This window comes from Lepisosteus oculatus, chromosome 5 (genome assembly GCF_040954835.1).
Source record: "Lepisosteus oculatus isolate fLepOcu1 chromosome 5, fLepOcu1.hap2, whole genome shotgun sequence".
NCBI lineage: Eukaryota > Metazoa > Chordata > Actinopteri > Semionotiformes > Lepisosteidae > Lepisosteus > Lepisosteus oculatus.
The window spans coordinates 19,716,572-19,742,620 of NC_090700.1; the positions used below are offsets into that span (position 1 = coordinate 19,716,572).

General features: G+C 38.1%; 1 protein-coding gene and 1 pseudogene across 4 annotated transcripts in view; both read right to left on the reverse strand.

Annotated features, from left to right (window-relative positions):
* Positions 1-26,049, reverse strand: part of tiam1a (TIAM Rac1 associated GEF 1a) — a 122,115-nt gene that overhangs the window by 81,673 nt on the left and 14,393 nt on the right. The window contains exon 1 of one of the 4 annotated variants that reach the window (XM_015341985.2): positions 22,514-22,532. The exons of 2 other annotated variants lie outside the window; for them this stretch is intronic. The gene's annotated coding sequence lies outside the window, so the exon portion shown is untranslated. Of the gene's footprint in view, positions 1-1,061; positions 1,273-22,513; positions 22,533-26,049 lie in introns of those variants that run through there. One more of the 4 variants, XM_006628249.3, reaches the window with a different exon arrangement.
* LOC138239325 (5S ribosomal RNA) lies at positions 6,821-6,939 on the reverse strand (annotated as a pseudogene).

Genomic DNA, 26,049 nt, shown 5'->3' on the forward strand with positions numbered 1-26,049 from the left:
ACATTGAAAAGCAATAACTGTAGAACATTTGTGAACCTGTGTCTTTGTTTATATTTAAAGACAATTTAAAACGAGGCAGAAAAATAGTTGGACTTGCTGTATAACCACACAATGTAAAACGAAAGTATTCATCAGGAACAATGAGATTCACACGAAGTATATATTCAGTGTACATTGCTAGCACTCTTGCACAATCAAAAAACAAAAAAGACAGTCTTCCATGCCTAATTATATAGGCATATGAAGTATTTGTCACCAGAAACAGGGAGCTGTTTCAAATACACAATAGAACAATTAAAATAATGCACAAAATAGCATCACTGCTCCCCAGTAGGCTTTAAACCTTGCAAAAAAATAACTGGGAGCTACTGAAAAGTTACACGTGAAGAAACCTCTCTGCTTTTTGTTTGAAAAAGTTCTAGACTCTTTAAAACCAGATACTCAACTTTTTCTCCTAGTTAAAGGAGGGTTAGTTTATCAGTGTGTCTTAACACCTTAGCGAAAAATTTTACACCCTTCATAGAGTGAATTTATGCCACAGTAATAATCCTTGCTTTTACCTTAAGATTTTATTTGCTTTTCAAAGTTACATTGACAATCTCATATATAGCATATATATTATCCATACATAAATCTGGCTGAAATACAGTTACCACTAAGAATCCATAATGTATTGCTCACAAGAGACTGGAAGACTCTGCGCCTTACTGGTAGTCAACAATAAAGGATTTTTTATCAATACATCACTTTTGCAAAACGCAGCAAACATGCAAAACACAACACTTTAATTTAAGTTAATTTAAAAAACAGCAAAACAGGAGCGTATTATAAGTTCTGCCTGCATAATAAAATAAAAGTTAAAAATCAGTTCATTACAGGGGTGCTTTGTGTGCAGTTCAGTCTCAAAGCCTGAAACACTGGCAAATAACAGAGCAGGATTGCTTACACCTCCTTCAGGAGGATTACAGCTATGGTGCCATTTGTAAACCATCTGAAAACACACAATATACTCTAACACAGGGAATAAATGCAAAAAAACAAGAACACTGATAAAATCTTACCCCAGAGTGGAACTAGACAAGCCCGCTCCTAACTGACCACTCACAGAAATTCCAAAACCCCAACAAGGGAGATTTCACACTCCATTCCAATTGTTTCCGACTCCCTGCTTTGAACTCCGGGCAGGCTGCCTTGCCTGTGAGGATGAGCCCAGGAACCAGGGAGAGGGGTGTGTGTGTGTTTGTGTGTTCCCTCCTTCTTTCCTCTCTCTCTCTAATTCCGCCTCCCCAGACAGAGAACTCCGGCAGCCAGCAAGAATGTCTGCTCTATTCCTTTAAGCCCTGGGACCTCCCCTGTCTCTCTTTTAATTGCCTGCACACAGCCCTGTGGGAAGCATCACATTCACACACACACATACTCCCCTCCCCACACACCTAAAAAAAAAAGTCCAGCCCCACACTGATTGTAGAGGCTAAGAAGCTGCTTCAGGATGCCAGCCTCACTGTATGAAAAAAAAGCAACAACAACATCATTTTTGGCTTCATTTCTAACAGCAAGAGCGTGGGAAAGGAATATTACATCACCCATGACTAAAAATTGTCTGCTGCTGTGGCAAAAATAAGAAAGCTAAGCAACTGCTTTTTAAGGTGTTTTTATATGCATTTGTAGTAATGGAAAGAGTACTACTACTGATAGAAATGTTTATTTTGTCAAACAATTTTGTGGTGGCTCTGCTGTATTTCAAAATAGAAACTCAATGACTGAGGCACTGTTGTCATAGCACCTCTCCTGCGCTGATGTAGTTCTACGTCACACATGACACCTTTTCAGGCTGATTTTAAGACCCTGAATAGTAGGGAACATTACATCCATAAAAAGGGCAGCTATACAAAATCAAGTATTTTAAGCTACAGACGAGTTATTCTTGCTCGTATTTTGTGTAATATGAAGGAAACAACAACGATAACAAAATGTAGAGCAGAATTCAGCTCCATGGCAATGAGATTCTCAAGAACAGTCAACATGGATTTAGGGAACGCAGGTCTTGCTTATCTTGTTAGAGATCTATGCACAAGGAATACCAATAATGGATACAAAAGAAGGCTTTAGCAATGTTTAATTCTTAATCTGTATTTGGCAATTGCAGAATTAAGCAGTATTCTGCAGTTTTAAATAAAACACAGCAGGCATTCAAGGTAATGCATGCTTTTGGAGTAACATCAAAGAGTACAGATAGGTGGAAAATGCTCAGATTGGGGTGATGTTACTATTCAAGTACCAAAGATATCTGTTTTAGGACCACAGCTGTTACTAATTTACATCAATGATCTAGATTCTGGTGTAGCTAGTATGCCATCCATTCATTTTCTAACCACTCCAATGATGTCAAAAATGGAAGGATTGGCAAACACTGAAGAAGCTGAAATGGAAATTCAGGAAAATTTAAATAAAATTCAAGACAGGGCCAATACCTGGCACATTACATTTAACATAGACAAGTGCAGAATGATACACACAGGCAGCAGAAGTGACCTATAAATGGAAGTTCAGGAACAGTCATTTTGTAGAAGCTGTTTGTGAGGAGTTTCCTTAGCTTTAGAGTTTGGGTTTACACATCATTGTCATCTTTTAGACAACGTGGGGAAGCCATGAAAGACGAGACCACAAACGGGAGAATTAGGAAGTCTGGGTGACTCCTCTGACCTGCCGATTGGAGGAGAGGAGCATCCCTCACTGACTACAGCACGCGCCTGTAAGCACCAAGGAGGCCACAGGCCTAACAGCATCCAGAGAGCCATGACCAAAAAAACCCATCCTATCCTCCACAGCGCTATTTGGGGAATCCAAGTCACAGCTGGCTAGGTATGTAACCCAGGATCCATAATCTTGGAGCTCTACCCAATCTCAGGCAAGTGCCTTTTAGAAGTTAAATTATTTGTAAAGCAGAATTTGATGTTTATTTTAATAAAATCAGTCCAGAGAAAGGTGACCATATACATTTCCTGGTTTAAAGGCATGTCCTACTAATGAGAGCCGGAGGCACAACTTTACACAAAGGGTTGTGGGAGTCTGGAACAAGCAAAGTCAGCAAAATTGTGCAAGCTAAAAAAACACCCTGGCTTCTCCTTTCAAGAAACCGCTGAATGAGATCCTCAGATCACTCGGCTACCAGAAACAGTATGAGTCAGAAAGGCTGAATGGCCTCTGATTTGTAACCTGATGTTCTTTTCAAACGGCCCATTAAAATACATATTTCAACAGCCCTGTATAAATAACAGATTGTTACAGAATTCCCATCTTAAAGTATTAAGTCAAACACCAAAAAAGTTTTACTAAAGAAGCTTAAAATTTCTCCTCCCTACTTTAAGTATCTATGCTAAGACTTGTCATGAAGGAAAAAAACTCAACTAAGAATCTAACTGAGCTTTTATCTTCATTACACAGAACCCTTCATCAAAAACAAAACATTTGTTTGCACCAGCCTGTCTTTCAATTAAAGATAAAGAAAATACCAGAAACATCAATAGTACCTGATGTACCATGGAACATTTAAAATCAATATGAACTGTTCAACAGGATTTCAAATATTTGTCCATTCAACAGAAACAAAAACTTTTCAGCAGATTCTGACTGCTTGAGATGGCATAGAGACTGCTTGAGATGGCAATAGAGACTCTTTCATTTTGCTTTTACTCCGTCAAATAAAAACCCAAAGTAGAAGTGGCAGTTTTCTCATTTTGCTCCCTGAACATATCTCTCACCAGCAAAATATGACATTAAAAAATAAAATATTTTGAAGGCTATCCCAAAATTGTTTCTAATTAAAAGTACAAGAGTATACCATCACTAAAAGATTTTAAGATCTGGCATTATGTCCCGTATACAGTACTCACATGTTCCTAGCAGTGTTAAAAATAAAAAAACTAGTCACTAATTAGAATCACTAATGCGACATCATAAAACTTTGGATTCCAAAACTTAAGACAGCATCAAACATTGGAGACATAGAAATGAGCTGTATTGGCCCCTCAGTCAATTACTGTAGTACCATAAAATACAAAGCTACTACTCTGAAGGATATTTTAAAGGTAACTGAAGTTACAACTGAATTTTTACTGTGGTTGCAGATTTAACAGCTGCCATCCCCACCCACCCCCCAGTACATTACAAAAGCAAGCTTTGTAGACAAACCTGTTAAGGAAGAAGATGCGAAAGGATTCTTATGCAAAGGTACAGAAGGCAAGCTACAACAGAGCTACTGCGGACAGGAATGACACTGAACACCCCAGCAGGCAGAAACATTAGCACAATGGTTACACAAAAGAGAGGAACACCTTTGCGCCTGAAGGCTTTTGTGAATTCCACAGTCTGCGCAAACAATAGAGCCTTCTCCTTTTCTCCTTCTCTGGGCCCGTCGTGCCATTTGAATGTCCAGCGGTGGACACTGAATAATGCGCAAAGACATCCTAGAATTAACCCTTAAAAAACGATTTCTTCATTACAATGCACGTTACTGATAGCAACATTACTTGCAGATCCACCATCCTTTTCATAATCAACAACCCCAAGACATTCATGTGTTTACCCTAAAGGGATTCCTCAATTTCTTAGGCCCACTAAACCATGTTTTCCAAACAACTGCGTTATCTATACAAGCATTTTAACATTACAATAACTTTTTAAAATCTGATACCACATCCAAACTATAAAAAATAAAACATAATATCTCCGATGGACAGAACTGCTTTAAAAGTACTGGGACATATAACAGCGAAAAAAAAATCACAAAAAAATTAAATTAATTTGAGAGTTCCTTAAATGTATTTAAATGGCAGCTGACTCTCATTGCCAAATAAATTCCATGCACTGTTGATTTTTAATGGAGTTAGCCAACCATCATTGAAAGTTACTTTAATGATTAGGCAATGATAATCCCATAAACTGTTGTGCCTGTTATTATTATTGTAAAAATCACAATAATAAACCATTCCAAACAAGAGAAAACACGGAGTCCAGATTTCATTAGTTTAATTGCACAGAAATACACAAAATAGATCTGCATTTAGGCAGCTATAAATAGCAAAAAAGATAGTTATTTGTCTAAGGATAAAAGAATAACGAATTGACCACAGAATAATTTGAATCTTACTCACAGGTTTTTTTTGTAACTAAAAAATGACAATATTTATATGTATTTAAGTTTTTTCACAGGGAAGCTTTTACTACTAATCCTGCATGGGACAATATAAAAAAAACTTTTACCACATAACACTTTCTTTCTTCATGTGATTTTTATCATCATTTTTTTCATGTACATGTACTTATTAGTCTAGCAAATATTTAACGTATATAATTATCATAATTATATGAGTCTACAAACCTCTATTATTGTAATTATTAACCTTTTCTAAAAATATTTATTTTTACCACTATTTAGAAATTGAAACATGATTTTAAGTGTGCTTGCACTGCTTATTCTGATTGTTTATAATAAAAAGACAGAAACAAGCCTAACTGACATCTCTTTGAGGGATCCTGCAAAGGGTAATATTAGTTACCGCAATCATTATTATTGCCAGCATCTGAATTATGTGAAGAGGCCGGATACATAATTAATACTTCATTGCATTCATTTAGCACTCTTCATCATAAATTTCCCTACGGGATTAATAAAATATTATCTAACTATCTAAAGGGGTCCCGAAACACTTCATACACCACTGAAGTAGCGCACACCTGGGTAACGTGTAGCTGCCATTCTACAACACAGCAGATAAAGTGGAAAAGTGAGGAAAACCCCATTAACTGTACAACAGTGGAAATTCAGGGAGGCCAATCTAGGCATGAACCTAGCCAGGACATTAGGGCTGGTTTTCCTTACTCTTATGAACAGAGCCATGGGGACTTTCATAGTCAGTCTGGAGCTGGTTTATCACATTCAAAGAAAAAAAAAAACCTCTTACAACACAGTATCCCCAGCCACCATATTTGAGTACTGGTTTAGGAAAATGTACTACAGAGAGAAAAGTGCCACCTACTGTTTCACCAAGACCATTTACAGCAGCAGGTTTGTTTTCGAGAAGCAGGGGTTTCAATCTTGATCCAAGAGGGCAAATACATCTGCTAATGTTAATTGCAGCTGAGTTCTTTCTTTTCTTAAATCCTTAATTGAGCCAACAAGCTGCTTAGGTTAAAAGCTTTGCAAGTTTGTTTTCTACTAGGTTAGACATTTTTAGCTACTTAAATCCAATAGTTCAAAGGCACCTCCTAAACATTAAGGAACTGAAAACAATGAGCTCAAATGTAACCTATTATTATGTCAATCAATAGGGAACCCCTACCTTAGCCACCATGTAAGTACTACTCAGCACAGCCTTACTGAGCTTCATAGAGCTGACCAGATCAGGCTACAAGGTGCTATCATTCTCTTGGAAAAAATAAGATTTCAATTTAATTGATCCATCTAAGAAAGGTTTTTGATTCTATAAAAAGATTTTAAGTTTATCAACACACAACATAAAATAATCTAGCTGTTATGAAGCAGTAAGCAGCACAGCCTTCATAATAGCTCACACTAAGCAGAAATCTATTTTGTGATACATAAGATCACTTTATTAGCCATATATCATTTCTTGCATTAGGAATTCATCTTTTCGCATACCCCAGCTTGCTCTCCATGAGACACAGACAGGGAGAGAAGCTTGGGGTCAGAGCGCAGGGTCAGCCATTGTACAGCACCCCTGGAGCAGTTGGAGTTAAGGGCCTTGCTCAGGGGCCCAACGGGCAGATCCTTAGCCACAGTGCCACTGCTGCGCCCCTAAGCTTACAGCACCTGCTATTCGCAGGCGGTCTCCCATCCAAGTACTAACCAGGCCCGACCCTGCTTAGCTTCCGAGATTAGACGAGATCAGGCGTGCTCAAGGTGGTGTGGCTGTAAGCATTCTCTGCATGCTACAAAAAAAGAATGATACTTGATACAAATAAACACTGCGTTTACTCATCATTCAACTATTTTGTGGGGTTCAGCTGTCTGTTTTGTGGGTTTCTTTTTTCTCTTTCAGAACCATAAACACTATAATCTACAAATATAATCCTTATTATCAGGAAAGGAGCACATCAGGAAGGACAGCTGAACAGAAGGCATATTGTGGCCCTGATCTTTAACCTACCTAGTCACACAATGTACGGTACCAGGTGAGACAAACTCTGGCTTCACATTACAGATCTTGGCTCGGTTCCCTTCAAAACTACTTTATCAGCCTTTGTGCTCTCATTTATGGAGAGGAAAAAGAGCTTACAGATCATAAGTTTCTTTACTTTAGAAGAGTCCAGGCAGAACATTTCCACAAAGTTACTAGGTTTATTTATTGTATTTTACTGTGTTTCACTATTACATCCTTGTAAACTGGATACAAAGACAGCTGCTCACCTGCTAGTACAATGCAATGTACAATAACTCTATGTACAATTACTACATCCTGAGCATTTTTCTTTACAAAATGTTTTCAAATATATGGTTATTCTGCATCTCCAGATAACTCTCTGCTTGAATTCATCTCAATTTTGCAGAGCAGACATTGTGCACAAGGAATTGTAGTTTGCCAAAGAAAAAGCCTATTTAAATGTTGTAATGCATTTAAGTGATGGCTACATGGTTATTCAACAAACACTGCTTACAACCATCTGTTTTATTATATTATACAAATATTTTGTATTTACAGCTTGTGCCCTATAAACAGAAAGAATGGTGTATTATGAAGCCAATTTTAGCTGAACGATTATGCACACTGCACTCCATCACAGATACTTCTGGAGTATCAGATACATCTAGAGTAAGATAAGACTGGAATAGTGAAATAATTTCCCAGGACTCGGAACAGCATTCAAATTCCACAAGGTAAGACACGTACAGCTTGCTCCCAGCATTGTGTGTTTGTGCTTCTCAGGTATGTCTTAGTTGGGGCATTTGAAAATGCCCATGCTTGTGAATAATATCCAGTCTTCAGCCACATTCACTACACAAACACACAAAGCATCCTGCTCTAGCTTGTGTGTACAAGTCGATTTCACTTACTTTAGAGGTCAACAACTTTAGAGCACAATGGGAGAACCACAAGTAAAGCCTTAAGGCCCATAGTAGAGCTATGAGAGTGAGAGATACACTTGAAATCTTGAAAAAGTAATATAGTCTCTAGTGGCAGAGCTCTATCATTCCTAACTTCAACCTACAAGCTTTACCGAGTTCACATTAAACAAATGAATTGTTTGCCTCTTATCTGTCTATCATATTCCACACTGTTCAGCTGTGAAGGCCAGGAAGCCTTCATTGACATTTGGTATTCACATCCTTACAGTTTTAAATTCCCATTTATCCCCACCCCTTTATTGTACACCATTCAATTTATCCCTTCCCACTTATCCTGTCCCTCCACTCCTGGCGACACAGGAGCTTTAGAAACACCTGTGGGGAGCTTAGACAATAGATTAGAAAGCCTGCCAACTTGGAACCAACTGAACCCAAGCACCAGCAGGAAGAAACACATGGGTCCTTTGTTTTACAAACCACATGTCAGTCAAAATGAGGCAGTGCTGCAAGGCATAGTCTGGCCTCCTCACTTCGCCTGCTCTGAGCCTGGCGGGTCTCAGGCCAGCTCACCTAACCACTTCAGGGCCCAGTCACTGCCAGCCTCAAAGGCAGAGCCTCAAAGGAGCCATTATGTTCTGTTGCTGATCCTTTACTATGAACCAGGGCCTTTATTGCAAAAGGTGCTTTCACGGCCCTCTGTTCAATGCATTTTATTCCTTCTAACATGTAATACTAAACCATGCAAATTAGAAATTAAGATCTGTGGAAATTAAACAGGGATGATGGTTTTGAAAATGCAATATAATTGCAATTGGGATTTCTGTACATGGAATACATTCTTCTCATGTGAAAATGTATTTTTCAAATATGTGAAGAAATAGTGCAGCATCCCTTTTTGGGAATTTATTAAGGTCAACTCCTTGGACCAGACCAAAGTTGCTTGTAGCAATTTAGTGCCACATAAGCAACTGCTAAATATTCATGTCTTGAAGATAAATTGCCCTTTGAGGTGGATAAACAAAATCAGAGGGAACAAAAAATGGAAGAATGTTATATGTGGTACGAAGCCACAAAAATCTCTCAGGATTTCACAGCACCCAGCAAAGTCTTTTTAAAATGTAAACCCAAACACTCAAGTCAACTCGATTCTATAAACCAGTTACTAATGGAAATCTGCCGAGATTCTTTTTCTTGTTTACAGCATTTGAGCACACCTTCAAGACAGAAACAACTGTATGTTTCAATACTTTCAGTCACTGCATTCTATTCTATCACATGGACATTTATCAATCGATCACGGGTATTTCCCTTTATTGGTTTAGCTCCTATTTAACTAACATGAGCCAAATCTTGGCCGTTTTGCTTTTTAGTATTAACACATTGTTGCTTTTGTCAGATTTTTCACTACCACAGACTTGGATTTCACTGCTATACTCATGATAGATATACTTGCAGACCAAATTGGATACTACTGCTACAGTTTCTGCACCTCACTAGTACCTGTCTGATATTATGAATATATACTATATTGAATGTGTTTCATCATGATAAATGAATTACTTTTGACCTTGTGTTGGCTTTTTGTTAGATACATCACAAGGATGTCTTTCTTCCAGCTACACCTTCCTACCTACCTGAAGAGGAAAGATTGATGCACGTCTTACTGGGATATCTCTAAGGTACTAAACAGGGTCCAGTAAGTCCAGAATTCTGCAGCTTGTGTGATAATCAGATGTACTCTGAAATCGGCACACAGCCCCTAACCTTTGTAAGAAGGTTAGAAAGCCGTCTGAAACCTGTACCAAATGCTGTAACAATTCCTCTCACTGTATTTCTTGGAAATGATACACACAAAGCACACTATTTGTGATCCTACTTCCTGAGTGCAGAAAACAGTTAAAAATCTATTGGTTCAATTACTGGTTAAGAGTTTGATTGGTAAAAACTCTTAAAACTAGAAGACACCAGGATACTCCAGCCCAGGGGTAAGCAAACACAGCTCTACGGTAAGGAGAAATGTAGGGGTAATGTATTTATATAATTACATAGCTAAGACTCTTAGAAAAAAGAACTATTCCATGGTTTCCCTCGGCTGTTATCTGTAAAGTACAAAAACCCAATGTTACAAATCAATAACAAAGCCTTTTGAAGAGTCTGAGGCAACTGTGAAATTTGTAGAGCTTTACAACTTCCGTGTTCTTTTCTAGTTAAAATAAAAAGTGTAAATCTAAATTGCCAGGTGATGTTTGGTATGCTGTGTACCATTACTTACCTTATCTCTTTGCTAACTTTGTAAATACCAGTGTTGAGATGTAACCTAGAATTAATCACGTATAATTATGGGTCTAAGAGTCGACTCAAACTCAAAGAGCTTTAATCCACAACATTAACAGTTCAGTATCTGCCTGAGACATCAGCTCCGCAAACAAAGTTTTTAATTTTCCCAGGACAGAAGTACAGTACTCTAGGCCCATTACCATTGTAGTAAAGTCGTATCTTAAAAGTTAGAATCCACTTTAACAACAAATAATATAAATGTCAAAAACAGCAGAAAAAACTGCTGGGGCAGTGCATTAATACAACTTAATACAACTCTGTAAAGTTTTTTTTTAGATGTTCTGTCCAGTCCTACAACAGTAAGAAAAGGAAGATTACGATGTGTTAACTGAAATGGAAAATTTCCTATCACATCATTTAAATAACTGTTTATGCATAATTCTGGGTCACAATGTCCCAAAGCTTAGCCCGGGATACATTGGTTACATGGCGAGATACACTCTGGATGGGACAACAGTCCATTGCAGGGCACACACAGATAGACACACACTTACAACAGCGCTAATTTTCGCAGAACCCAATTATCCTACCAACAGGTCTTTGGACTGAGAGGAAACTGAAGCTCCTGGAGCAAACCCATGTGAATATGGGAGGGACATACAAACTCATACAAAATATAGTAGCAAATTACATTTGCTACTATATTGTATAAACCTTGGTTCACACCCAGGAAAAAATATATGTAATTTACAGCAGGTTAGAGATGGTTCAGCACAATCCTGACTGCATTGTTCACAGTGTACTGAAAGAAAAAAGGCATGTTTTTATAATTGAGCAGCCAAAGTAGGTGTCTCTTCATTACTTTGCAGAACAGGTAACTGGTATTATACAGTATATTCTGTGTTTTGGAGAGCTTTTAAAAAAGATGCAAGCCCTAAAATCCCAGAAAAGGGAATCAAAGGCACCAATGTGTATACAGATACTTCAAACTAGAGAAATACAATTTCTACATTAATGGGAGCATGGGGAACAATTACATGCTGACAATTACAGGACCCACCAAGTGTTTATTAATACTACTGATGTCCACCTGGGGAGCACACTGGGTGCTATATACTGTATGCCAAACCCGTTTCCTCATTCTGACTAAATCTGCACTGACTTGTATTAGACCACATATGGCATTTTAGACAACAGAGTAAAAAATATTTAAAAACCTATTAAACTGGTTACGGTGCTATGCGATTGGATCAGTTTCCAACATAGACTAAAATGCGAGTTAAATTTTTATGCCAAAATTAAATACTGAATTATATTATTCATACATTTAGGAAGAGTTGTCCTCCTTTGTTATGTTTCACTGCTGTCACATAGCCTACAAACCTGAAGCATATACAGTTCCTAAAAACATAAAGCATATACAGTAGATTAAGTGTAGGGGACTCTGAAACCACAATCTACACATCAGCAGCTACAAACTGGCTGCACGTCAGAACTCATGTTCTTTAAAAAAAGGGCAACAAGACATGAGATTCTATACGCTTGCAGAATAGAAGCAGTTTAGCCCAAGGGTAACAAAATTCTCAAGCCTACAGGGGTTCCAGAAAACCAGAATCAGTGGCATCAGCACTTCAAAATGTGGACATCAATGAAAATTAGCTGGAAGGAACACTCTCAGATCTTCAGAAAGTCATTCTCCATACTAGCCTTGATCTATAGCAGCTTCCTTACTCCCCCATTTTCATTCATATTAAACACACGGCACAAGCACAACATGAAATGAAAATATCCCCTTTTTGACAGCTGCTTTGGAATGGATGAAAATACCAAGCTCGACTGAGCTGTGATTTTGTCATCATACAGCAGGTCAAGCAAAGAGGAGAAAAAGCACACCAAGAAGTGAGCATCAGTGTCTGCTCTTTTTCTCACAGTTTCTGGCAAATAAACTAACTCAGCCGCACCTCCCTGGGTATAGGAAAGGGCATTTTAAAGTGCTTGTTTCTCAGTACAAGTATCCAGATTATAATTCTCTTTTTCACATCATTAGAATCCTAATCAAATTTGTCTTATTTTGACATAGTAAAGGAAATTATTTGAACCGGTCAAAAATCCAAAACCTGAACAGAATCCTTTACAAAACAATTTATTAAATATCCCACTCTGAAAAAATCAGGTGTGTACATAAGATAACAAAGGTTACAAACAAGAGAAGGCCATTTGGCCTTTCTGGGCCATAATACCACATTTGTATTTTGCCTTGGTTGACTTGATATCGATATACTGTATGATCTCAATCAAAAACCCTGCTTGAGGACTTTTTTATAAAGTCCCCAGCGTTTACGTTTCCTACAATAGTACTCCCCACGTCTCCACACTATACACCCCTTAAAGAAAGGTGCCTGCACCTTAATGTGAAAAAAAAATCTTTTTAAATTTAAAAAAAAAAAAAACATTTTTTAAATTATATCAATACTGGTAGACAGCCCCAGAAAAATACTTTCATTGCATTGCTGATTGCAGAATACAAATGTAAATCTTTGCGTATGGTCAAAAATAGAGTCTATGTTCTTAAAATATCTCATTTAAAACAAAAACAAAAACTGCTCCTTTTGCTTTCTGTGCTCAAAACACCCATTTACAGAGCTACAGAAACAAGAGTTCAATATTTTTAGTTCTTTGAATTACATTTTTACGTGTTAATAAAGACTTGTTCCTTGTTAAGAAACTGTTTTTCTTAGACTAAATATTTAACAGCATTTTTTGCACTATTTATCCATTAAGCTGAATCTGCAATGTAATCCTAAAAAATATTCTGTGCTTCTAATGCTTTGTTTAGTTTTAGGATCATAATAGCTCTGCTGCATCTGTCATCTTCCATTGGTTACTGGATCTTCCATTAACAGCTCTCAGTCCACTCTCAGAGCTTTGCATGTACATTTCCTGGATATTGTAATAAGCAGGCTTTAGAACAATCAGCTCACAGGCTGTACTATGAATACCAATACTATCGAATGCAGGCTCCTACAGGCTCTTGTTTTTAATGAAACAGGTGTAACGCTAGACATTGTTAATGTATAAATTATTTGGCTGCTGAACATTCTTGCAGTTTTAGAGACTGATGTTAGATTACAAGAATTACCCTTTACCTAAAGTGGTTTATAATATCAAATTTTAATATTACCCAAAAAACAATATTTATGTTAATATTACTGATACAGTAATTTGCTTTTTGTTTTTCAATTTTGAACAATAGCACATTCAGTCCCCTCCAGATTTCCTACAAAAAGTCCACAAAAATTAAGTCAAGGAGGTTAAAAGAAGCATACATATCAATATCAATATCAATATCAATAAAGATTTGGGCTGTAGCAGCAGTGAAGCACACTGGCACAGTGGTTAGCATTACTGCCTCGTGGTGCTGGGGCCCTCGGTTCAATTAAGGACCTGGGGTGCTATCTGTGTGGAGTTTGCATGTTCTCTCCATGTCTGCATGTGTTTCCTCCAGGTATTCTGATTTCTTCACACAGTCCAAAGACATACTTGGAGGTTAATTGGCTTCTGGGGAAATGGGTCCTTGTGTGACTGTGTGTTTGTGTCTGTCTGGCCTGTGATGCAATGGCCTCGTCCAGGGCTTCAGCTCCCCACTACCCTGAATTGGCAGAAGTGGTTAGAAAATGGATGAAAGGAGAAACAGCCACACTCCAATTTCTCCACTCCTATCATTACACCTCCCAGCAGCATGGATTTGAGCAGTACAGAAAGATACCTTCTGACAAGGTAGGGCGTGGTTTCGCTCACTGTTTTTAGGCGCAGCGTTTTGTTCTGGTGTACAAAACAAGCAGGTACAGAAGAAAATCCAATGCTTACTTATCTATTTTTTAGCTAGGAATAAAGAAACCTGGATTTTGCGGGAGACTATGACATGATTACCTGGTTGAAACTTGCTACACGTTTGATGGAAACCAACACTTTCGGAAGAACAAAATGGCACTGTAAAGAAAGTGACACAAATGGCCTTTAAACATTTTTTCAGGCAACAGGAACAAGCTTGGCAAAAAACACAGTCCAAAAGAATTAAAAATAGACACCCAATGTAAGGAAGTTTCTCACCAACGGAAGACAGCAGATCACAACCAAATGCCACTTAGCTTCTTAAACTGTCTTGGGCTGTTGTATAAAAACCTTCTTTAGAATTTTTTTAGTAATGAATGGTAAATATAAACAGAATATTAAATTCTGTACCCTTCACAGAAAACTAAGAACAGGAAAATATAATTGACTCCATAAGGAAGGAGCACTTTACCGTATGGTTTAATCAAAATATTCATTTGCAGTTTTAGGGATATAGTCATGTGGCTTTATACTTTAGTTGATAAGAATTATTCACCAGCAATATTTCAGAAACAAAATCTTCATACCGACTGTTGGTGCTTAAGAAAAGCAGGACTTTAAAATATTCTGGGAGATAATGGCTTTAGTTACTGAGCTCAGAAACCTGAATACACATTTGTTTGAAACACAATGTGTTACAAAGCACAACTGTATAAAGAATGGAGTCTCTCTCATCCCTTCTCACCACAATTAACACAGAGTTTGCTCACATGACCAAGGACATCATGTGCTGGTGACAGCTCCACATTGTGCCCTTGAAAATGTCCCAGTGAGGTCATTTTAAAACACCTTCATTGCAGCATTCTGCAATTATCCATCTAAAACAGCTATACAAGCTTAAAATATATGTCCATTCTGTCAATGAAAAATAAGCCTAATTCACCATTTTAAAAATTAAAATGTAAAAAATTGTCTCTTTTGCAAATGCGTTTAAACTTTTTTCCACAGCAACTAATCCTTGCTTCTCTAAATTTAGTTTCTTCCTGATTTGAAAATATTTGAAAATTTGCAAAACAATATTTTAACAGGTAATTTTTACCACAGAAATGCTATTTGTGAAATTATAGAAGGTAATCTATTAAGTATGTCTACATCTTCTGACACAAAAAAATATATAAGAATATTTAATTTAGAAAAGATTAAGGAATATGTAAAGAACATTTAACTTGAAATAAGTTTGAAAAAAGTAAAAAATGCTTTTATTATTTCCTTTTATAATTAATGTTCTGGAATATGTAACCTTTCAAACATCCATATGCACCAAAGCATCACACAGAAATTTTCAACTGTCTAATTTTGTTTAGAAGCCACATCACTACACTAAGAGTTGCCAGTGTATGGAACTCATTAGCCATTCCGTTGTTGCAAATCCACTGAAATCCATGGAAGAAACATGTGTGTGAAACCCCACAGACCAAAATATAATGTCAAAGCTTAATGTAATGACATCTGAATAAACAAATACACCTTTATCAAAAATACAGTTATCAGACATCTAATAACCTGCACACAATGAACTGCAATTTCCCTTATAATACCAGTGAAAATGTATTAGAACTCACAAAAGCAAATTGTAAATAGGTTCCCAGTTGTTAACCACCCTCTCACTAAAAATGCCAAGGTGAGAGGGATTTACATATGCATTTTTGTTTCACACTGAGTATTGAGAGCAGGTAGAGGTGGCTGAACTCATATATTTGATTCATCAGCTTCATCAGGACAGATATTAGTTTAAAAGCATCAAAGAGAGCAGAATCGAACATGCCCCACCTTATGTGTTGGCCTTTAAACACAAAAGCACACGTGTAAAAACAGATTTTTTAAAACTCCATCCATAGTACATATGCTAATTTGTCACTTGTTTTGTTCTTGGGAGCAAACAAGTCTATGAAATTCATCCATCCATCCTTTTCCCTAATTGCCTTAGCCAATTCAGATTTGTGGAGGAGCCAGAGCCTAGCCCGTCAAGCAACTGTTATAAGACAGGGCACACCCTGAATGGGATGCCAGTCGTCCATCACAGGGCACACACAGACACAAACACACACCAGGGCCAATTTCTCCAGAAGCCAATTCACCTACCAGTATGTGTTTGGACAGTGGGAGGAAACCAGAGCACCCAGAGGAAACCCACATGAACATGGGGAGAACATACAAACTCCACACAGATAGCACCCCAGGTCCAGAACTGAACCCCAATGCTGCAAGGCAGTAATGGTAACCATTGCAAAAACATTTTAAAATAAAATGCCATCCCTCTTTTATTCTGTTGTATTCTTTTACACAGTTTTATTTTGTGGTGTAACATGCCTGATTAAGACAGGAAATAGTTTTGAACACATCTGTCTGAATAAAACAAAATATCTTAGAATTAATTTTGTAAGAAACCAGTTTTGGGAAAACGAGACATTTTTGCAAACAAAGGTAGAGATTTGAAAAGTATATTTTTGCATATCTGCAAATATTAGGCTTTGCTTCGCTCTCACACATATTTTCATCTGCAATAGCTGCTAAAGTTGTGTCAGTCCAAAGAGTAACAACAGTTCATTAAAAGCAAACTGTATGGCCAAAAAGTATCGACTGTGATCAGAGTCAAATGAAATGTAAATTCAGAAATACACTCAACATGTGAAAAACTGTCACATCAAATTTCATGTCCATATTTTTACAGCCTTTTTTAAAATGTGTGATATACGTTCTTTCTCCAGTTCCAATAAAAAAACGTTCTAATAGTAGATCTGTGGAACTAACTCACCAATACTATCAACAGAAGACAACCACAACTGGCCATCCTTTGCCAGCTGTGTGCAGGTGGAACATCCCACAGCAGTCTGTCCAAAGGCTTATCTGGTCTATGCACCAACTCTGCCAGGACTTTTTTTAATGCTCAAAGTGATCATACTTGAGACTAACTTTGGAACGTCAAATGTCATGCTGAAGACAAATCATTGCCCTTTGACCGTAGAGGCATATTCTTTGTGACATTTTATAGCCATGCATAAAAAATTGATTACATCCAGCCAAGTGTATCTTTTGTACATAAGAATGGTAAAAAAAAAATCCTCAGCACACTGTACTTGTTTTCATTTGCAGGTGATGCACATCATTTTTCAATGTGATACAGAAAGCAAGAAGAGTTTTGCACAAGCAGTTCTTAATGTAGAGCTGTGTGAACAATTATTCGACTATTCCGATTTTTTCTAGGAAGCAGGGAGGAGATACTAACTGATGCAAGGATCGGTGAACACTGTCCAGCTGTACTTATTTCATCCAATAAAAAATGAAAGAGAACCACAATTAAGGTTCTCCATGCTTAGTCTCCAGTCTGAGATTTCTGGACTTTTTCTGTAATTACTTTATGCAAGTCAATAGACTTTCAAAATGCTCTGAAATCTAACATGGAGAAGTACAGTATCCAGTACACCATGTGATTTTCCCTATACTGTCCCTTAAAATAAAATGCAAAAAGCTTTTGCAAGAGACATGAACCATGCAAATGGCATCTGACATGCCAGAACTACACAAATCTGCCCCTGGCATTCTGTTTTTTTACTCCCCCTCCCCAATATGGAGATTGCTGCTTTCCAGGTCAAGTGACAATGACATAATCGGACTATGGCTGTGCTGTAGAATTCTTCTTGTCCTTTCATATTAGTATATTAGTCTTGTATTACATTCCTACGCAGTTTAAAATTCACAGTATCCCCTAGATACCTCAAATTTTACCAAACCCCCTTGCTAAAACAGCTTTTAACTTTAGCTTTAAATAGAGAGGGAAGAAGTAAACCATAAACCTAGAGGGAATATGTACTGTGAAGCAGGTTGCTGACTTGTCCCAAGGGGTTACTACAGTATAAACCACCTTGAACAGACATCCCCAGGAGGAGAAGGTGGCTACCACACACAGTGCAATTTGGCATCATCAGCTGTACAGTGCTTTGGAAAATACAACCCCCAGCATGACACTCATAATATCCAGAATACCAGATCTACAGAGAAGACTGCTCCAGAGCTGGGTCGTCACCACTAGTTAAATCACAGGATAACAAGAAAGGTCATTTGTGCCACTCTGCTGCTCTGGTGCTCTGGGTCCTGATCCTAGTGGAGTTCTCTGTACAAGCACGTCAAACATTTTCTGTCAGTTCCAACCAAAACCACCCACTATATAATTTTGGTACTACAACCGATTATACACAAAGCTTGCACTCCAGCACTGGAGATCAAGGTCCAGATCCAACACTAATCTCAAGGGAAAGATAATTTGATAGCCTTCCAATTCATTATTGTACATCTCTGAAAGACATGGCCAGAATCCACCTTCTAACATGATCTCACCAGATTTTAGAAGCTAAGTAAGTACCTGGATGGCAGACAGCTAAGGAAAACCAGGGTGCTGCTGTAAGGGGTGTTGGTGGATCAGTAGGTGATGCTCCTCCCCTTGAACCAGAATTTGCAAACTGCATTACCTTGGATCCTGTGCTATGGTGATACAGTAGATGAAGCTGTCCTTCTGTTGAGTCATTATGTCGAGATCCTGACTGCTTGGTCAGCAGAGATCCCATGACTTCTCTACATACCAAGAAAATGGGTTTTAAACCTGGGTAAATTCTACACTGAGGCTTGCTACGTCTGGCCTCAATACATTTCCCACTTAATTTTCAAACTGTCACTTCTCTCGGACCCATCCTACCAATAAAGCATTTTGCAATGTTTTGCGACAAGTTGTTTCTAGACATTTTTACTTTCTCCAGACTTTCGCATGGCCTTCTCTGCTCCTCCTTGGTGTCCACAAGCCAGCTTTAATGTGATCACCTAACCAGTTACAGAGGAGTTCTGTATGAAGTTGCCCCCAATGTGCGTGCTGCAAAACAACTGCAGATACAAAGGCTGGCACGACAATATCACGAAAAATGTGCAACACACTGCAGCACAAGAAAATCTGGTTCTACAGATGTTGGACTGTGGGAAATGAGATGCCATTATCACAGACAGTGAGCACTGAATGCCATGCACCTGTGTACTAGGTCATTCCACATATGCAAGCCATCACAGCCTCTGGTGTGTACTGTCATTTTCTATATCCATCGTGTTCAACATGATCCTACCTTTTTCACTCCAAAGTCAGCCCTGTTAAGGATAACAGCGCATATAACTATAGGCTAGTTCTTGTTTACTATTATAGACGGCTGCATTACACTTTCACATATTACAGATTTTGATAATTTAATACAGTAGTTCTAATGTATACTACATTAGCCATTATATCTTCTGCAGCTACATAGCAAGGTTCTTATGCTGAATGCTTGCACGCATTTTCCAAACTTTTTATTTTTCCCAAAACATTAATTTTTAATAAGAGTCAAAAACCATAAGGACATTAAAACACATTGGCTTTCTAAACTGGCTACAATGCAGTTTTAGTACATTTTCTATATATGAAGTTGAAATGTGAATGGGATTTCTACTCCCTGTGTATTTCCCATTCCAGATTTGTTATTCAGTGTACAAAAGGTCCCTATCATCATGCATAGGATTATCATTGAACTGCCTGTGCAAGACTGACAGAATTTTATTTTGTGGGGCTAGTTTAAAAGAAATGAGGGATGGAGAGTCACAAATAGATGTTATAGCCTGTTTCCCTAGTGCCCATCAAGTACAGCAAAAAAACTTATAAAAAATTCATTCAAATGGAAGAGCAGGAAAAATAACTTTTACAAATGGGAAATGCATCAGTTCAACAAAATGGAAGCCACCATACCTCTCCTTTCATACCTGTCATTTAAAAATTTATAATTGCCCGCAAAATGTACAACGCTGAGTAAAAAAAGTCTGTGTGATGGCAATGCTGTAATTTAAAAATAGAAACCATGAAAAATGAAATAATTCATTCCTTTCCAAATCATATCAGTGAAGTCAACCAGCAGCTTCTTTCAATACCGTAGGTAGAGAAAGGAGAATGCAGAATGGAAGTGAAGCTCATCAAGGATAATCTACTTAAGAGCTGAAAGCATTAGTGTGTGCGAAACGCAAAATGAAAATTCTTCTGATAATCAATGGATTACAGCTTTAGGTAAACAGATGAAAAAAAGCAATGTCAAATTCAATACTTAATGACCATCTTAAGATGGTACCTGGCAAACTTAAGAACATAAGAAGTTACGATTTAGAGGAAGCCGTTTGGCCAATCTAGCTCAGTAGGAATGAGCAGCTTATTGACCTAAGGATCTTGAACAAAGCCAGGGTATCAGCTCAACAACATGGCTGGGCAGCTTGTTTCATACTCCTGTTCTCAGCTTTATACACATTTCCAGCTTGTGCGGGGGAAAAAAAAAACATCCCTTGGAATGAATCCAGAGAGTACTGTACTCACTCTCGGCGGCAAATTTCTGTCACATCTTTGTAAATATTTAAGCATCATGAACAAGAAAATGCTTCCAGGTTTATTTTTATCCATTTAACCCTTTGACCCAAACATGGATTTTCTTTCTCACCTGTATTATACATACTTTGAATGCTGTAATACTGCTGCATAGATGCAGTGCAGAGTCTTCCAGGGTTAATGTGGGTTTATAAATCACACGATACAAAATGAATCTATTTATGCAGTAATTAGAACATTTATTGTATTTATTCACAATATATCCCAACCACCCTGTATTGGAAGCAGCAGTTAGAAAACGAACAGAAGGCTATTTCGGTTCAATGCCAAATTGGGACACCTGTCTGTTTGGAGGCTGCAAGATCTTCCTGCGTTTGCATGGGTTGCTTCTAAAAAACACCCTGATCAAGTTTGATTAGCTAATCTAAACCTGTCCCTGTGGACCGGCGATGGACTGGTGTCATGTCCAGGAGGAAAGTGAGCCAGAAGTCACATGCTCTCAGTCCCACACACCTCACCCACTAGATTTCAGGGATGTCTATAACTAGCCACATACAGGTTAAACTGCCTCCCACAATGGACAGATGCTAAGTACACAACTGTAAAATATTTTTGCTCAATTAGATTATGTAAGTACTAGAATTACCTGTGGAACAGCTTTATTATTTCTAAATACTATTATATAAAGCAAAACCCAGCAATCTGGTTTACTGAAACTTTAGTCATACACTTACCTTTTACATTACTTCTGAATACTACCAGCTGCAAACATACCTTGCACAATGGACAGTTACTAATTTTGAATAACTTTTTTGTGGCCACCATTTTACATGAACATATGAGTTTTTTTGTTTCAAGAACTGAAGTGCCAGTAGTCCACAGGGATAACTCAGGGAGTTTTGTCTAAACTCTGTTCTGCATTTGATAGCTAAAGGGTTAGGAACAAACAAGTAGTGCTATTATTACTAATTTTGCTGAATTTACTCCTGCGCAAAATGAATCATTTAGTGTATTAGCTTGTTTTTTTTTTCTGATCAAGCACTGACAGAGCTCTTCCACTCATGCTAAAACTAAAGGATTATGCGAGTGAAAATCAGCAACATCTACAAAGGAGTGCTCTCTTTGCCAAAGAAGCAAACGTGTTCAAGCCAAACTGCATCTAATGCTCTTCTTTCTCTCCCTGGACAACAGCTTCATGTGCAGTTTTTTCTTGACAGCAAGGGAAGAAAAAACAACTTACCTCAACAAGAACATTACTCAAACTCTTTACATAAGATGCTCATGGGAATGACTAAACAATTCCCCAGATTGTGGGGGAATACTGAACAAATGAATAATTTACGCTACACATTATAAAAGAATATTTAAAACAAGCATTTGCCAAGTGAGAATTAATTTACAGAGCTTGTGGTGGAGAATAAGAAAATCACAGACACAAAGCTTAAGTTAGTTGTGATAATAACTGTACTGTATTTGCAGTTACATCCCGAATGCATCCTTCATGTCTTGCATGTGCATAAATATCCTGCTTTTTAAACTGGAATAAAAATCACCAACAGATAAACATTGACAGTCAGTGTCAAGGTTTGTTTCCTTACATCCAGCAGCTACACATTCTAGGCAATCCAAAACATGTTACATAGATAGACTCAGACCAACTTTCACCCGGGTGGAAGAACTGCCACACAGGTGTTATCAACTTACTGCCCGCTTGGATACACACAACAAATCCTGGGGCTTTTCTCACTAGAAACTCAAAGTTGAGGCCTTCAAACATTCACTTGTTCATGTAAAAAAGACTGTTTCCTAAAACCTACAGTTTTATATCTGGCAACTGTAACAGAAATATTATTTAAAAAGTCACATCCAGCACCACAAACCTGTTTTCCAGGACACCTTCCTCCCATTTCTGCAGAAGACTGAAAATTTAGCTGCTTTCTGCAATGTTATCTGTCTCTCTTCCCTTATGCCTCCCTGCTTTAAGAACTATTTTGCATTGACAGAGCCAATTTGAATAAAGGATTTAAATAACAGACATTCAAATCCTTAACTTTTTCAGTCCAGCTCTCTCTCTCTGCAATATCCTTTTCTGCAGTCATAATCAGATATCACAGCTATCTCTTTATTAAAAGAAAAGTGTGTATTTATAACCAGAATATAACAAATGCATTATATCCTTGTCCTTTCATTAAAGATGTACAGATAAAGCAATACAATGCTTTTCTTTACAAACCAGAATGGATTCTTTAAAGTTGTTGCCTTGTTTACTTAGCTACAAAAACATGGGGAAACCTTTGAAAGAGATGCTATCAACTGAACACAGAACCTCAGAAGCAACTTTCAACATACATTACTTGTTCTCAGTGGGTTAAGAAACTAAATAGAATTGTTATACATTCTCAATCCCCTTAATCCACAACTAACTGGCACGGTCTCACAAAGGCCTTGCCTTCAATATCTCAGGCCAAGTGAATTTTGTTCAATTAGAGACCGGCTGTCTGCTTTTAAAATGTAATACTATACTTTAGCACATTAACAAAAGCAATACAACTGACCACACAGCAGTACAGTCCTCTTTGTATAACCCTTGTGCCTATTGGTACAATAATAAATAAACACTCTAAGCAGTTTATGTTCAAGTCAAATATAAAAAGATATGAGGGTTCTAGTTCAGCTGACATTATCTAGATTTGACTTCCACAGGTGAGAAATAAAGATCCCTATTCCTCTAGGACACTAAAATCAAATTTATGAAAATGACAAAAATCATTTCCTGTGATCTCTAGGCACACGATAGAGTGTTGGCAGCTAGTTTGTGCCTTTTATTGCACTACTGGAATATAAATTATGATGTATGTATTCCTGAGTTCATTGTACTTGTCATTGTCACTGTACATTTGGCACCATGTAACTCTTTCAGATACCTGTGAAATTGTGACTATTTTAATGTAACTTGCTTTAAATAAGGGATTCAGGTAAACAGATGAAAGAAGGCCGAGACTATGAAATAAATTCAGAATGTATTGGCAGTTTACAAGCTTATTTTAAATACACAGGAAATATGCTGGAAGTGATAAGCATTACCACCTTGTAGCCTGATCTTATCAGATCTCGGAAGTTAAGAAAGGTTGGGCCAGGTCAGGACTTGAGATGGGAGACCTTTAAGGAGAAGCAGTTATTGCCATTGAGGTGTTAGTGAAACCTGTCCCTGTAAGCGAGAATTTCCAAATCAATTCATCAGTATGGTGACTGGGGACACTGCTCTGTAGGAGGTTCTGTCCTTTGGAGGATAAACCAAGGTTCTGACTGCTTTGGCATTAAAGATGAAGAGTGCCATGGGATAAGAGCTGAGTTGTTAATTACAGTGTCCTAGTTTAATTCCACTTTAGGTTTGCACAATTTGGCTTCCAAAAATGTCTCTCTTAATTCAGTAATTTCTCTCTCCTCCACTTGCTCTGTAGTGTAGTGGGGCTGCTGGTGAAGAAAAGCTGCTATGCATCACTCATGTGGGTGCACCACTTCACTGCCGGGTGAAGTAGGTCCAGTCCTACACGCATGCAATCAACTATTACTCTATCCAGCAATCTGCACTTAGCCGGCAGTAAGTCACGCAAGCAGTGACCAACATCCCTACAGGCAGGCCTTCACCTCTGGAGACGAAAAATGAAAACATGAATATCTTCTGGCTATGAAACAGCAGCTGCCTTCCTTGTCTGGCCAAAGTGGAGAGTCTCTTCAGATAAGCAGTGAAAATGAAGGATAACAGAATGTCTCTGGGTCTCGCCTGCAACCACACAGGATATGGCAGAGAGCATGTTAAAGAAACGCTACCACCTGAATCTCATGGCTTTGGTTTCCTGTCTCCATGTCTTCTGCTATCATTTATTTAAATTAAATGTGTGCCTGACTTGAGGAAATTTTCAGCTGCTACTAAATTAAGCACACAAGATTAATTATGTGAGCCAGGTACACCCCAGGCTCCAGTATCTAAAGCCACATTAAGACTACAGAAAAAGGACAAAGCATTTCAAGCAGTGTAACAGTTCAGAAACCCTACAATTTCCAAAGGTAAAAGACTGTTATTAACATAACTCGTGTCTACATTTTAGACAATTCTGACAAAAAGCAACAAACCTACAGGTAAACAGATTAACGTAGTATTACAGCATACTACCAAATTTGCTTTTCTGAAATCATACTTTTTTGTTTACAAGTCCATGAGAGCTGTCCCCCTAGATTCTGTTTTTCTGCTATTTCAAACTCATTATAGCCTATAATAAACTACTCCACTGTTTGTAAGTGTGAAAACTACAACTGGCAACCCACTGAAGCTAAGCAGGTATGAGGCTGGAGAGTACCTGGATGGGAAACCTCCTGGGAAAAAATAAGGTTGCTGCTGGAAGAGGTGTTAGTGGGGCCATCAGGGGCGCTCACCCTGTGACTCATGTGGGTCCTAATGCCCCAGTGTAGTGACGGGGACACTATACTGTAAATAGGCGCCGTCCTTCGGATGAGACGTAAAACCGAGGTCCTGACTCTCTGTGGTCATTAAAAATCCCAGGGCGTTTCTCGGAAAGAGTAGGGGTGTACCCCGGCGTCCTGGCCAAATTTCCCATCAGCCTTTATCAATCATGGCCTCCTTACAATCCCCCCTCTATGAATTGGCTTCATTACTCTGCTCTCCTCCCCACTGATAGCTGATGTGTGGTGAGCGTTCTGGCGCACTATGGCTGCCGTCGCATCATCCAGGTGGATGCTGCACATTGGTGGTAGTGGGGGGGAGTCCCCATTACCTGTAAAGTGCTTTGAGTGGAGTGTCCAGAAAAAGCGCTGTATAAGTATAAGCAATTATTATAATTATTATTATTATTGTATGATTAACACAATCAGTCCACTTTAACAGCTTCCATGTGTTTAATTAAATAAGAATTTCTTAAATGTCTCTTATTTATTGAAGGAATAGTTTATGGAGTGTCCGGAACTCACCATTTGTTCATAGAAATTCTCAGGAAGCTGAAGAAACTCTTTTCAATTTCTTCCTCACCTCTACGATGACTGGAAAGTCTACCACCACTAAGACATGGTCAAATTATTTTTAATTCTGCAACAATCTTGGGACTGAAGCCAAATATTTAATTTCAGCTTCATTTACAGGCTGCTGACAACTTGGAAAATAGTTACACTTAGTTCCCCTTAAAAAGAGTTTATCTGGAAAAGTCAGACAAATAAAACCGGAGCCTTAGATCAAAACTCATGTCACAGGACTGCAACTGCATGTTCACTCTCCAATTACACAATGCCAGCTATTAATGTCACTTGACCTCTAACCTCAACTTACCCAAAAATATCCCCACAGGCAGACCTCTGCACTAATGGTAAAATCTGAAGGTGGCTGAAGTAGTTAGCAGATCCTGCT